General features: G+C 30.4%; 1 protein-coding gene across 2 annotated transcripts in view; it reads left to right on the top strand.

Moving 5' to 3' along the window:
* LOC117170314 (protein hu-li tai shao) overlaps nucleotides 1-15,530 on the top strand; it is a 132,232-nt gene that overhangs the window by 23,546 nt on the left and 93,156 nt on the right. For both annotated transcript variants that reach the window (XM_033357003.1, XM_033357004.1), the window contains exon 2: nucleotides 8,560-8,592. The gene's annotated coding sequence lies outside the window, so the exon portion shown is untranslated. The remainder of the gene's footprint in view (nucleotides 1-8,559; nucleotides 8,593-15,530) is intronic.

The raw sequence follows: 15,530 nt of genomic DNA, 5'->3' as shown, positions 1-15,530 counted from the left end.
TGCTCAAAACGCTCCGGAAAAATTCAGGCGTATTCCTCGGCTGATTACAAGAACTTTTTATTCTTGACAAATTTTCCGAAAAGCGCATAGTTTTTCAATAAAGAATTTTCATAGTTCTACGCATCGTGTAAGAGTAAAATGATTCACGAATATCTATCGTCCGTCTGCCGCAAACAAAATTTACGTTGCCCAACTATCATCAACGTGGAGGTCGACGAATATCGATAGTCTCTTTTTTTTAAGGGATTTTATATGTATTTTTTTACATTTTTTAATTTTTTTTTATGGAGAATTTTTTTCATTTCAGATTTCAATCCGTTGAAATCATTTTGATCCTGCTGTTTCAGAATGTAATTTTGAGAAACAATGTAAGCAGCAATACATCTTGCAATCAATGCAAAATCTAGTAGTCCTCTGGCTACATTCTTTCATTATTACAAAATGCTCTTGTTCAAAATTACAACCTAGTTTTGATTGCGACAAATATTTCCTGCTGATTTCTTTACAGAAATCTTTAGTTTTCAATTTAGCTATATTATTCTTGTTGTAAATTTTCCAAATTACGGTAGCATTTGTAATTGATGATTCTATTATTCGTGAAAAAATTTTAAAATTCGGTCTGGTAAATTCCGATCCCGAATTCTCGTCATCTGATGAATCATCTCCATCAGAGCCAGAGTAATCTGGATTAGGTATGATGATACGTTCATCATTTTCATCGGAATCCCATTCCGATTCGGAGTTTGTTGCAAATTTTGAGGCTTGTAATGAAGTTCGTAAAACTGCGTATTTTGAAAAATAATGTGTTTAATCTCTGTTCTTTTACACTATAATAATATTTTTGTAGATGTCATTAAAAAGTGTTTTTTAAATCTAGCTAAAAAAATTAAATAAGAAATGAAATCGCCTTTTTTTACCTAAATTTAAAATAATGATCCGCTGTAATCCCTGCATCCACGTTCAGTTCAGTTATATTATTTATCATTAATGTTTTTATAACTATGTATTGACAAATTAAAAGATAGATTTTAAATATATGAATTGGACCATGAACATTTTTATGAGATCACTCTTGACTGATTAAGATGACATTTACTTTCAGAATAGCTCTCTTAGATTAGGCGTGATCGTATTAAAGTTCAGTGGGATAGACGAATGGCTCGCTTTTGAGGGGGTCACTGTTCGAGAATATATGTACACAAGGGCAAAATCGATAAAACATACTTACTAGACTGGACTCACTAGAGGACCTCAATTCTGTGCGAACCTATCCACTAAATTTTATATACTGGGTGGACCCCATATTTTTTGTCACGCACTCTTTCTTTATGAATATTGCAGGTGTATTCCCCCTATATTGATTTTATCGTGAGAACGAACCCCATTTTTATGGTTCTCTTCCTTGGCTTTGTACATGGAAGAAATGTAGAATATACATTTTTATATATTTAGTTATTACCAAAAAGAGACTGGAATATTCACCAACCGGCCCTAAAATTGGTATACTATTGTGCAATTCTGTTGGAAAGACTTCAAAAGTTTTGAATGATTTGCAGGGATTTAAAAGTATTGCGAAGACTTTTGACAGCTTTCAAGGAAATTTATGGGATTTCCAGGGATTTTAATTTATTAAAAGAATGTGCAAAGTTTTAAGGAATTTCAAAAGATTTTAAGACATTCCAAGAAATTCCACAAGAATCAATTAAGGGATTAAATGTTCAATCAAATATTAAAAGGAATTTTAGAAAATTTAAATTTTGTTTAGATTTGAAATGAATTTCCTTTACTTTATAAAGTTTTTGAAGGATTCCATAGGATTTAAAATGTTTTCGGATGTTTTTAATGATTTAAGGGATATCAGAAGATTTCCACGATTTCCATACATGTTAAACGTGTTAGATAATGTTTGAGCAGATTTACGAGGATTTCAGTAGTTTATAGGGATTTTAAAAACAAAATTTCAAAGATTTAAAGAAACTTTCAAATATTTCAAGGAATTTCCAAAGATTTTAAAGAACTTAAAGGTTTTTGGGTATTTCAAAAGATTGCAAGGAATTTTTTATATATTTTAAGGATATCATCTGATTTCATATAATTTTACGGCATTTAATCATATGTTGACGGATTTCAAAATATGCATTCACAAGAATTAAGGGATTTTAAACTATTTCACATATTTAAAGATTTTTTCAAATATTTTAATGTGTTTCCAAAGATTTAAAAGAATGTTGAAGATTTAAGGTTATCCTAAAAGATTCCAAGAAGTTTTCATATATTTTAAGGGATTTAAATGTATATCATCAGATTTCACAGGATTTTTTGATATTTTGATGGGGTTTAAAGAAATAATTGACCAAAATTGAAGGATTTCAAATTTATTCAATAATTTCAAGGTACGCCCAAGTCTCACTTTCTGTCCAATGTTGGGGGTTGTCCGAAAAAGCCTGTGCACAATTCGGGAAACTCGAAACGTAAACAATCATGGCCGTCTGAACATTTTCCAACTAAAATGTCTAATATTGCGCAATATGCTGGATTGAGTACTTGCGAACTGCGACCCTTCTGAGGTGCGAGTGGCAAGCGCCTCTCACCCTGCGTGCTGAGAAACTGCGTCGCCAGCAGTTCTAGGAAGGCCAAGAAAGGTAACAAAATCCGAGTGTTGGGTGTATTTCCAAAGATTTAACAGATTTTAGAATATTTTCAATATATATCAACATATCAAAGGGATTCAAGGAATTTGATTGATCGTATGGTTTTCTTAATGTACTAAAAATCGCAGTTTTCTATTGTAGTCACTAGATAAGAGTTATCTATTTTTAAACGAAAAGTTGTATTTTTTGTAAGGTTAAAATAACTGATAGAAATTTTTTAAAAATAAATATTGCAATAAAAAATTAGGAAAAGTTAACCTAGTTCTGTGTTCAACTTTTGTATTTCCTCCTTTCTTTATATCTAAATGTCTTGTGGTTTTTATTGAAATAATATGTTTAATGAATTTCGCAACGCTTTCTAATATTTTACATTATTTAATTGCTCATTTTCTAATGTACCCATGTAATTTTATATCTTAATCCTAATTCTAATTTTTAGTGATTATAGTGTTCATTCACTGGTGCTCTACTGTTCATTCATTGGCTTACAGTGTTCATTCACTGGTGTTTTCGTTAATTTTGCACTATTTAATTATTTTTTTATAAAGCTTTTTGGTAAAAACAAAATTTGTTTATCGGATTATGAAATATGAACTCTTCAGAATCTATTTTCAAAAGTTTTGTAAGAATAATCAATTATTATAACGTGAAATGAACTAATTGTAATCAGTGATTTCCTTAAGTGTTCATTCACTGGGTCACTCACCCTACGTCGTTTAATGTTTTAGCGCATTGTAAAAGATTCCAAAGCATTAAAACCATTTTCTCCAGAGTTATCAAGGAATTTTAATAACATTTTTAAGATTTTCAGGGTTTAACATTTTTTTTTAAATTTTAAGTCCCATTGGTTATTATTACAATCAAAGTTCTTACTGGGTTTAATTTGAAAATGAGCAATTTTCTCGCCAGAAAATCTACCTTTGATACGCCTTTGTTCACTCCCTCTTTATCTTGATTAATGTTTTTTTTTTCTCTTGGAGCTGGCAACTCCAAGCGATTGAATCAGTAAAGCGTGAGTTTCAATATCAACGAATTCGTAAGTAACCACAAGGGGAAAAGAATAAACGATCGTCGATTGTCCAGGCAGGTATAGTGTGAATTGTAGGCGTCCTGGAATGCGCTGAGTCTAGTCTAGTCAGACACGTTTTGAAAAACGAGTTTTGCATCGACTCTATAGACATAATTGATGAATAAATGGACAATGTTTGTCGCAGACAATCGTCAGCGTCCAAATAAGCTAATGGACGATCGCCACGAGCATTCCAAACAGAAACTTCCATATCTCTCGCTGCCTGTTGCCTGTCTAGTCGTTTGTCCCTGAGGTCGATATCAGGTTGTGGGCAACCTGATAGATTAAACTGTCCAGTTTATTCGGAAGGGGAACGTCACTCAAATTACTGCTCCCAAATTTGTAACTCTTTAGCCTTTTATACCAAATTGAGTCTATGCAAACTTCATCAGCTCCAGGAAAATTACGTTTACAGACTTCACACTCTTTTCCCTGTTCCCCCCTTTTTTAGAGAATTCCTCTTTTTTCCCTTATTCTAAAGAAACTTCTCGTTTTTTCGCCTAAATACGAACTGAATTAATAGAATTCAATCAGAAAATACAACTATTTTGAGTTAAAAAGTCTATTATAATATTTTTGTTGTGACGTAATTTTTTTTTAGGTCGGTACACGTAGCCATGACCTAAAAATTAGCCATTTAAATTAAATATTCTACTACTTGGTAGAAAGTTAAACTACTTCTGTAAGATTTTTTTTTATTAGTTGAAAATTCATATTTGGTTAAAAGTTTGTCTATTTTCTTTAAAATCAACTTTTTTATTGACAATTCATCAGTTGCATCATAGAAAATTCGCCTTCTTGACTTAAAAATAACAAAAATTTGGTTGCAAATTTTTCTTTGCGGGTGCAAAATTCTTTTTATTTTGGTAGAAGATTCCACTATTTGGTTAACAAAACTTTTTGGTTCAACATTCCACTATTTGGTTAAAAAAACAAACTTTTTGGTTAAACGTTTTGGTTGAAATTGTTTCATGTTTAGCTGCAAAACCTTTTGGTAAACTTTTCTGTTAAAATTCGTCTTTTTGGGTTAAAACTTCCTCTTATAGAAATTTGATCTTTTTGGATTAACAATACAAATTTTGTATTGAAAATAATTCTGTTTTGGTTAAGGATTCATATCTTTGGTATAATTCAATTATTTTGGATTAAAAATTAAAATCTTTGATAGTTCAAATATCAATGATGACATTTTTCATTGAGAATACATCTTTTTTTGGTAGAAGATTCAACTATTTGGTTAAAAAATAAGTTTTGTGGTGGAAATTTATATTTTTTTGTTGAAAAATTCAACTCGTTTGTTCAGAAGTCATATTTGTGGGGCGTAAATTCATCTTTATCGATAGAAAATTCGTTCTTTTGAATTGGAAATACATATTTTTTTTGTAGAAAAATTCTTGGTTGATCATTAAAGTGGCTTCTAAAAAAATTCGTAATTTTGGCTTGAAGATTCAACAATTTTCGTTAAACATGTATCTTTTATGTTTGAAAACTGAACTCTTTCTTTAAAAATTTATCTTCATCAGCTCCAGGAAATTGCGTGTATATCACGGAACATTTCATTGTATAATTTACTTACTGATTCGAATTTTTTGTTTCCGTTTTTGCTTTAAAAATGTATCAATTTTATAGATGGTGGCATAAGAAGAGCGTGAAAATTAATCTCTGGGTAAGTTATACTCACACAATGTCAGTCATATAGGAACGAAAATCGTGATTATCCTTATCCGTGAAATCATTGGCAGCTGTTGCTCAGCCTTTTTGCAACCGAGTTTTTCTTGGCTTGGAGAAGGGTCAAGTTTCACAGATGTTAAATGCACTCTCTTGGCAAGTGCATCAGGGGCATCGACGTCCTGTAATTCCTTTCTCTGAAAACCTCTACTTGCTAAATTAAAGCATCCGCAAAAAGACTACTAAGAAATATTGAAAAGGAAACTGGACTGAAATAATATATACTTAGTACAATAACAAGTTCGCAAGAAAACTGATTTTAAACTGGTCAGTTTTCCACCTTGTAAAGTTTAGCTTTTTATCAAGCGTATTCATAGGTCAGGGAATACCTGGAAATCAGGGGAAAGTCGGAATTATATTGTTCAGGGAAAGTCAGAGATTTAAAAAATCTGGCTAAAGTCAGGGAATTTCTATGAGAGACACTTCAAGTAACTATCAAAGATAATCAACTTTAAATTGTTTTATTCCGCTTAGAAAAGATGCTTTGTCAAAAATTGTATAAGATTAAAATTCTGGTCTTTGAATATTAATGGTCAGCGACAACATCGTGAATTCTTAAAATCAAGTTTGCCGCCATTCTGTTCCAATGTTATTTTTAGTTCTTTATTTGCCTTGTATTTCTATTAAATTTCTTTTTCAATTGCTTCTTCTTGCTGATTACATTTTTAGTTGAGAATTTTGTTATTTTATTTCACATTAAATAATTTTTGTGAAAAGTAATCCTTTTTGTTTGAAAAATCAACTGCTTTTATGAAAGTTTGCCTTTTTGGTTTAAAAATTCATCTCTTTGTAGTAATTTGATCATTTTAGTTAAAAATGAAACTGCGTTTTGAAAACTCCTTTTTTCGGTTTCAAGCTTCATATCTTTTGGTAGAGATTTATTTATTTTTTGGTAATAATGCAACTATTTAACTGAAAATTAATCTTCTTTTGTTGAGGTTTGAACTATTTGGCTTAGAAATTCTTCTTTTTTTATAAATTAATATCTACTATTCACAAGGAAAATTCAGTCTGCCACACCGAAAGAAATTTTGAGATCTGAGTTCACGGAAGCGCGCGATTTTAGAGCTACCATTTTTACGTGATTTAAATTCTCGGACTCTATGATCTAAAAGCATAGAATTCGAGACCTGAAAGTAAAGGGATGTGGCCTAATGCCTGAAACTTGGAGATCTTTGCTTTAAAATCAAGGGATCCGAGATCTTAGTTCTCGCGCCAAAGCGTAATAGAATCAAGCAGTTTCATAAATCAATCTCAAAATTTCTCCCCGTGTAAGGTTACAGGATTTTCAATTAAATTGAAGGCAGTCTAGCTTTTCTGTAAAGCTTACTGAATTTATTGCAGAATTTACTGAATTTTCAGTAATTTTACAATTTAAAGATGTCGATTTGACTGAAAAGTTCAGTAAATTTTGCAGAAAATTTCCGTAGATTTATGAAATAACTGAAAATTCTGTAAAGTCTGCAGAAAAATATTTAATCGTGACAGAAAATGTATCTAAACCAGTTGTTAATTCATCATTTTAGTTAAAAATAAATCTCGTTTGTTGAAAGATTAACTTGTTTTGTTGCAATTTTTTTTTCAAAATTCATTTTTTTTTTTAATTTAAAATTCAACTACTACTTGCATAAAGGTTAAAAACATATTTTCCGGTTAAAAGTACATCTCTTCAGTTGAAAATTAACTCTTTTTATATTTAAGGTTTATTGCTTAAAATTCATATTTTTGGGATGTAAATTATCTGTTCTACTAAAAATTCGTCTTTTTGATTGGAAAATTGAACTTCCGGTTTGAAAGTTACACTACTTTGTCAAAAATGCATTTTGTTATTGTTGAAGATTTATCAGTTTAGTTAGAAATTCATTCTTGGGTTTACATTTTGTCTTTATTGGTTTAAAGTCTAAATACTTTGTTAACACTCATTTTTTGGGCAAAAGATGCATAATTTACTTGAAAATTCATCTCTGATTGAAAAATTGACGATTTTCTTTAATCTTAATATTTTTTACTGAAAATGTATCTGCCCATTTTTAGTTGAAAGGTTTCTTCTTTATTAGTAGAAAATTCGACTTATTTTTTAATTGATGTATTTTGATAAAAATCCGTGTGTTCGGTACAGATTTTATCGTGGCAGATTCAAAATTCGACTATGTTTTTGAAAATTTAATATATTTTTTTCATTCAACTCGATTTGAAAATTTTAATATTTGCTGAAAATTAGTTTTTATTATTAAAAATTACAGTATAATATTTTTGTTGATAATTCAACTATTTTTGATAAAAATCGTACTTTTGAATCGGAAATTCATCTTTTCTTGTTAAAATTCAACTTTCTTCTAAAAATTCAATTACTATTAAGTTGAAAATAAACACGATTATTTAGTTGAAAAATTGCTCTTTTGGATTAAAAATTCATTTTTAGGGTAGTTAAGTTTAAATTACTTTATTCCCTTTATTTATCAAAGATTGTATTATTAAAATGTTACAAGGTCTTTAAATATGAATGGTCAGGTTTTTTAAAAAATTCGTCACGGAAGTCAGGAAATTTTGAATGTTGAGTTTTGCGGTCACCCTGTTATAGTAGAATGGTTTTAAATTGAAATCTTATAACATTGTTTAACAAGGTGAATGGTTTTTTTTTTAAAGAAAGGTGTAAAAATAAATAATTCCTTTTTAAAGTTGCGATGGCGTGTCGCAAATCCCTTGCACTCTTAACCAGCGGAAACCCTGAACGGATTATCTGTAATTAGGCACTCCTCGATTTCCGTTGAATATATAAAATTTTTAGTTCCCATTGCGTGCATCGGCTAAGGGTCTGTGTTAGGCTTGCGTAATTATTTTCCAAGAGCCGGACCGCGTTCATTTATATTTACCTCCCACACAATTGGGCAAAAAAACGAAAATATGAAAGCTATCGGCACTGTCATCTTCCTCCCTCCCCTCTGAATAAATTTTATCTCTATAATTTATCTGTCTGCGATTTTAAAGTCTTAATCATTGGAAATTAAATGACCATTTAAAGAACCTTATAATTATATGTTAATTCTGCGTTTTACAAAGTTTTATTGACGTATGCACATCTTGTAATATTGGATCTTTTTCCTGTTTCAGGGTGCTGGAAATTAGCAGCCTAAATCACAAAAGGTGAGTCAATTTGGACAGTAATAAGAAGAAACATTTTATTCTGTTTTCTTTTATTCAAAGTTTCATTCTCAAATTTCGAGCTGGCACAATTGAAGTTTAAAGTAGCATGTGGAGGCCTAGATATATGCACCCGGCACCTGGCAGACGGGACTGATACTTCTGCTTTTTTTTGTGCATTTCAAACCGCGGCTCAAAATAAACCTACGAAGATGAACACGAAGTTCCAACCAGCATTTCCTAAGGTCAACGAACTCTCATAGTCAAAGAATTTCTTCGATATCGTTAAGTTTCTTCTTCCATTTTCGTGAAAAATGTTAAGGTCTTTGACAAAAGGTCTGTTGAACAACAAATACCTCATAAGTGGAATTGACGTCCTTCTGAATTGTGTTTGAATTCATACTCCTCCAGTATAATAGGTCATTGTCCAACTTGTGAAATGCTCAAAAGTAGTAAGATGCGCTTTTAAACCATTCTTGAGAAAAATGGCTTTTAAAGAATCCACGCACATTACATGGACCGCGATGCAAGAGTCCTTCAACTTCCGGTTAGATTAGGCGGCAGCGTTCCTTCCGAGTTTCTAACTAAAAGTCAGGACTTGATTGGCTATTAAATTTATTTTATTCAATCCAATATTTTCATATCGTAACATTTTTTTTCATGTAATTTTTTGTTAAAAATGATTATTTATTATTATAATTGAAAATTTTACTGTTTATCTATATTTTAATATTTATTTTATTCTAATCCTATTTTTATTATTTTATTTGTATATCATATTCAAATAATAATAAAGCAAATATAAATGTTCAATACAGTGGAAACATGAAAATGATTTTCTAATGAAAAAAAATGGTGAAAAAGTAGCGTTTGTAGAATATCTGTATGTGAATTGTCTATTTGAATTCTTTTTTGATTATGTTACAAATTCAAATTGATAAAATGAAAATTTTAACTGATTCTTTGATGCGGCTCTTAATTGTCTACACGCCTATTTTTTTGGATGTCGCATAAGTACATCATTTTTTTTAACATTAATTTAGTTTTCTTTCTTCCTTTCATATCGCGAAAGTTATTGAAATTCTGCGTCTAGTAAACCCAAAAAAAGATATTGTAAAAAAATGTTAAATTTCAATCTTTCCGAAAAATCAAGATAGCTTTGGGAATAGTAAACGTTTTTCATAGTTCTTTGGCTTATTTTAAAGGTAAGAGTCTATAGCATTTTTCTATATTGTTGTGTAGTTTTTAGTATTATTTTCCTAGATTCTACCCTAAGGTCGAACTTACTGCAGAAAAGTTTCAAGATTGCAAATAATGACTTTACTCCTTGAGTAATGACTTTACTTGTATGCATACATTTTTGAAATTTTGCAATTTTTTACATCAAGCTTGTCACTAGGGACAAAATTGTAAATATATTTGAGCCCAGGAACATTAAAAATGTGAATTGTTTCCAGATTTATTTCAATTTTTTGAAAACATCACAATTTCACGGTTTCTTTGTTGTTATATTGTCTTATAAAATGGAAATTTTTCTCTTAACTTAAGCTTATTAGAAGCAGACTTGTATTAAGTACGGCGTTATTATGAGGGAAAAAATTCATATTAATATTATAAAAATTATGGCAGCACTTTAGAAATAGCTCAAATAACAGGCATGTAGATCATTTCCATCGGTAATGGACAAAACATTCTGGAAATTATATCATAAGTAAGTAGTACAATGCTTTGAAATTGGTTTAATTCCAAATTTTGAACAGAATTTTTGAAAATGATTTCCTATAGAGATTTTTCAAAAGTTGACCTGGTAAGTCTGAAAATGTCCTGAAATTTTGAAATTCGACTTCTGTAACAACCGAGGAAATGAATATTTTGGCAATATTTTTCCATGTAACGTGCATGGTTTTCTATTATCATAAATAATTTCTCTAGATATTAGCTCAAAAGCGCATCTTATTATTTTAGCATATTACAAGTCTAATGATCTATTACTGGAGTGAGTATGAATACAAAGAAAATTCCTAAGGGTTTACGTACTACCTTCCCCTTGTTAGTCGATTCAGAAAGATTTTTCTTGTTGGAAATCTCATGATTCCATATTCTCAACTTTTGGGTAATGACTCTTGTGCCAAATTTATCGCCCCATTTATTTTAAATAATTTATCTTGAGGGTTTTAAAAACTCGAATATTGACGAAAGAAGATTTTTTCTCAGTGTTTGCTAGATGCTTTTTCCTTTTCTATGTTAGTTCTCAAACCACTTTCAGTGTGTAAAAATTTCAGTAGGGTGATCTTTCATTTCTATCTAAAGACGAGGGAAGATGAGTTTACTTTTGTGAAAAGTAGGTCACGCCACTCGGTCACTCGAGATTTTATCCCCCATACTTGCAAGTTAGTATGTTTTTTAAGGCAAGACTTAAATCGAATATTTTAATAGTTTGTTCTTCTAAATATTAAAAAAAAAAAACTTTTCTGTTAGGAATTACAAATTGCATACTTCTATTTGATCAAAATAAGGTATATGGTTGACCTTGGTAAAATCACTTGCACGCTTCAGTTTATGCTCGAGTAAGTCTGACGAGTTCCTGTAAATTGTCACTGATTGTTACAAAAGTAGAATTATACACATACCGGAAATTACGTTTAGCACACTTCAGGTTACTCGATCAAGGCGATCTCTTGATTTACATCCGAGTTTACATCATAGTGTACTGCTGACCTAAAATCATGAAACAAAATATTGGAAGGACTGAACACTTTTCATCTGATTGTTTTTATTTTTAAAATGCCCTATAGTATAAAAGAAAAGTTAATTATTTTTATTATTTATGAAATGATAATTTGGTTTGTGTTTACTTTTTAAAGAAGTTCATGAAATGTTTTCTAGTAGAGGATTCTTGGGGTTAAAAATCTATATTTTCAGGATGTGACAAGAAGTTAGACTGGTTCCTGTCCCACCACGTTAACTATATGTGACTGACTACCTGTTGTAAGTTTTTTTGCTCATGTTGACCAGTTTGTAGTATATCCTTGTCATCATTAGTTTCGAACTCTTCTTCGTTAAATGTACTTAAAAAATTCCTTTTTGCTCTTTTGAATCATAGAAAATATAAAAAATAGATATTATTAAAATTCAGCTTTTGCTATTAAGTCTTGAAATACAGACCCAATTCAATGACATTTTATCTGAGTTGCTACCTGACCGGGAAATGACCGGGAATTTGGTTCAGTGACAGAGATTTTTCTTTTTCTATGTACTAATATGTAAATTAAAAGTGGTTTTATATATTTTATAATCATAATTTTGAGTTTTAAACAGTGCATTTTGTAAATAGAATTATAATTCTGAGTTGGGACAGGGGATTTTGGTAAAGAAATATAATTTTGACAATTGAAACGGGGGATTCTCGTAAAGAATTATAATTTTCACTTAGGGACGAGAGCTTTCTAAAAGATTTATAATTTTCAGATTAGGTCCACATTAGCACAGAAAATTTCGTGAAGAATTATCATTTTTACTTTAGGACTGGGAATTTCCGTAAATAATTATAATTTGAAATCCAACTGGAATTTTGTTAAAGAATTTGTTATTCTTATTTAGAAGAAGGGTATTTACAAGAACAATGCCTGTTCCAGGTTAGAATTTGTCACGATTGGAAACTTCCTTTGCTGAAAATTATGTTTCTTTTTTTTTTCAAATAAAAATTTGCCAACATTTGTAACGTAAATAAATATAATTCTGACTTGGAACAGAGAATTTTCGTAAAGCAGTTGAATTTTCACTTTGGAACAAAGAATTTCCCTAAATAATGATAGTTTCCACCGTGCGGAGATTTCCGTAAACGATTATAATTTACATTTTAGGACAAACAATTTTTGACATGGAATAGAAATTTTGGAAAGTGATTTGAAATTCTGATTTAAAAGGAGGAAATTTAAAAAAATGGAATTGTAATTTTTAGGTCGTAAATTATCTTATGTTCTAAATCGCAGACATATAATGCTTTTCCAACATTCCCTGTTCCAAGAAATCTTTAAAATATTTTTAAATGTTTAGAAATCGCTTGAAATGTTAAAAACCCGTTTGAACGAATTCAAATCATTTGAACTCTTAATGATATTTTAGGTGTACTGTCAAGTTCAAAATTACCTGATCTTTAACTTGACTTGTAAAATTGACAAAAAAAGGGAGAAATCAACAATATGCCAGAAGAAAACCGATAAATGTCTAATAGAAATTTAAAGCCGTTGGTCGAATAGATACCCTGTTGATTGAACCTTAAATGGAATACGGAGAAAAATACCAGTGTTGGCGATTGCAGTTGATTAAGTATTAGAAAGCTTCCTCCAATTAGTAAATTGAGTCCCCCCCTCATATAATTTTTCCTCAAGGACTCAGGTTCACATTAAGTTCCTTTTCCTCGCAGGCGTCGCGACGCCGACGATTCGATCAATACTACAACGCGCCCCTGCGACGCCATGGTACGATTTAGCCCAGAAGGTTGCGTGCCTGGGCTATCATCGGCTGGCCATTCAGGATTTAGGTTGGCTAGTCAGTTTTACCATCGTTCATCAAAGTCCAGCTGATCGCACACGGAAGCTGCGTATTCGGGTTAAGTGAGGACTTCCGTAACGTGCGTACAAGCTGTCATCAAATTAATTGACAGCGATCTGAACTCTCTTAATGAATCGAAATTGCTCAGGTGTTTCGACTGGCTGTTCGTAAACATTATTTACAATCATTCTTTAATTGGGCCTATTATTGAGCAACTTGAATTGTTTAGGAATTCATCAAAAGGTCATCAAGAGGCAAAAGTTGAAGGGAAACCATTTTCGGACAGAAATCAAATCTTCTTTAAAATTTTCAGGGCATTTTTTTGCCAGCATTTTAGAAGACAAGTTTTATTTTATTAACTTGCTCGTTAATGCAACTGTTTGTTCACTTTGTCTTCAATCATATTTTAAAACGTATTCACTGATTGGATCAAATATCGCGCCATTCAAAAACCGGAAATTTCCAAAGTATTTTAAAAGATTTCAGAGATTTCTCAACAAGTTTCATCTGGTGTCAATCGATTTTAAAGTTTTCTAAGTTCCAGAAGATATTAAAATTTTTAAGATAGAGGAGAGTACTCGAATATGAGATATTCTCGTAATATGAGAAAACGGGGTATCAGCTAAACTAAGAGACCCACTCTGTTGGTTCTATCACTAACTTGTAGCCCTTGAGAAAAGAGTAATTTCGTGGTATAATCCATTTTTCATTGGGCTTCTAAAGATTACAGGCGAACTTTTTGTGAAATCGATGGTGGTCGAATTCTTGGAAGGGAATTCTTTAAAACCTATTTATTATTCATTAAATATGTATTTAGCAGTAAAGTTTGTCTGGAGTGATGGGGATTGAATAACTAAGTAGGAAAATATCGATTGTGTTGAAGTTTTTCATTGTACAGGTCAGGCATAGTAAGTGTATAGTTGCACGGTGTGGTTCTCGTAATATGAGATACCTGTGGTTTTTATAACACTGTGGCTGCGCGGGGAAATTGGTTACAAAAATGTTTGTGACTACTGCAAAAACTAAATATATCTAAATAGCAGTAAATTTATACTTCGGAAAAATAGAATGAAGTTTTTCATTAAAAATAATACTTTATTTTGCATTTTATTAGCTATTTCCTGGAGCATCTCATATTATGAGAATAGTTTGACGCGTTTAGAAAAAGCACTTTTTTTACATTTTTTGTATTTTCAGTATAAAAAAAATTTTTAATAAAATTTTTTATTTGAGCTTCTTATGACAAGCTAAATGTCCTTTAAAATGACCTATATTACTTTTAAATTCAGTACATAGAATTCCGACAATCACGCCAAACATAGTTGGTATCTCATATTTGGATACTCTCTAATGGTATTTAAAAGATTTTAAGGGATGCTAATAGATTTCTCGAGAACTTTATACAGGGGGCAAGGATTAAACGATTCGAAAGTATTTCACTTGATTTTATGGGATGTATTTATATTAGATTTCAAAAATTGTTTATCTCTCTATTTAGTATTTAAAAAATCGCATGAGACTATTGTGCTACTATTTTTCTTTTTAACTTTTCACATTCATTCATGATTCTTCCAGTTAGTGTATAGTGAAACTTTTCGCAGAAAGTTGGCTATTTCGGTCAGCAATGAAATAGACAGTGCACGTAGAAAGTTAATAAATTTATCGCTCTTGAAATCTAGCCTTTTCAATTAATTCTTAATACTGATATTAGAAACTCAGGTTTGTGGTGAGAATGTTTTCGTCCAGTTTTTTGTCATACATAGATCATTTTTATATCGTACGTACATTATAAATATTAATGATTATATTACTGAAGCGATTCTCTAGTTGGACGTTGAACCGGGGAACTGATAAGTTTTTGAGACTGCGAAAAATTGAGAAACGGCAATGAATGTATGTTTAGACTAAGAATTTTAGCAATTTTTTGGAGAAAAGTATATTTAATTACTTAAAATATTATAAATGGTATAATGCAATTTAAAATAAGTTCGTTTTCAACTTCGTCTTGAATGCCAAGTTCAATTGCTAACTCTTTCAATTATGGAATCATTCAGTTTACCAATATTACAGTAAATCTAAATTATTTTACTTTAAAAGTATATAATTCCAGGCCTTCTTTTTTGAACGCGCATTTTTAATTTGAGGAATTTTAAGATGCAATTTTGAAAACTTCAATAATTACAAATTAAATGTGATTGAAATAAAAAAAATTTGATAAAAAATGTTTAAAGTTGATCAACTGTAAATATAAATTAATTTATGATTTCCAAAATCGAACTGTAGTTCGAGTATTAAAAATTGAACAGAAATCGATTTTACAAGACAAAAGATTCATAATTATTATTATTATTATTATTATTATTATTATTATTATTATTATTATTATT

This window comes from Belonocnema kinseyi, chromosome 3 (genome assembly GCF_010883055.1).
Source record: "Belonocnema kinseyi isolate 2016_QV_RU_SX_M_011 chromosome 3, B_treatae_v1, whole genome shotgun sequence".
NCBI lineage: Eukaryota > Metazoa > Arthropoda > Insecta > Hymenoptera > Cynipidae > Belonocnema > Belonocnema kinseyi.
The sequence above is the reverse complement of the archived record's forward strand: the minus strand, read 5'-3'. Positions and strand labels throughout refer to the sequence as shown.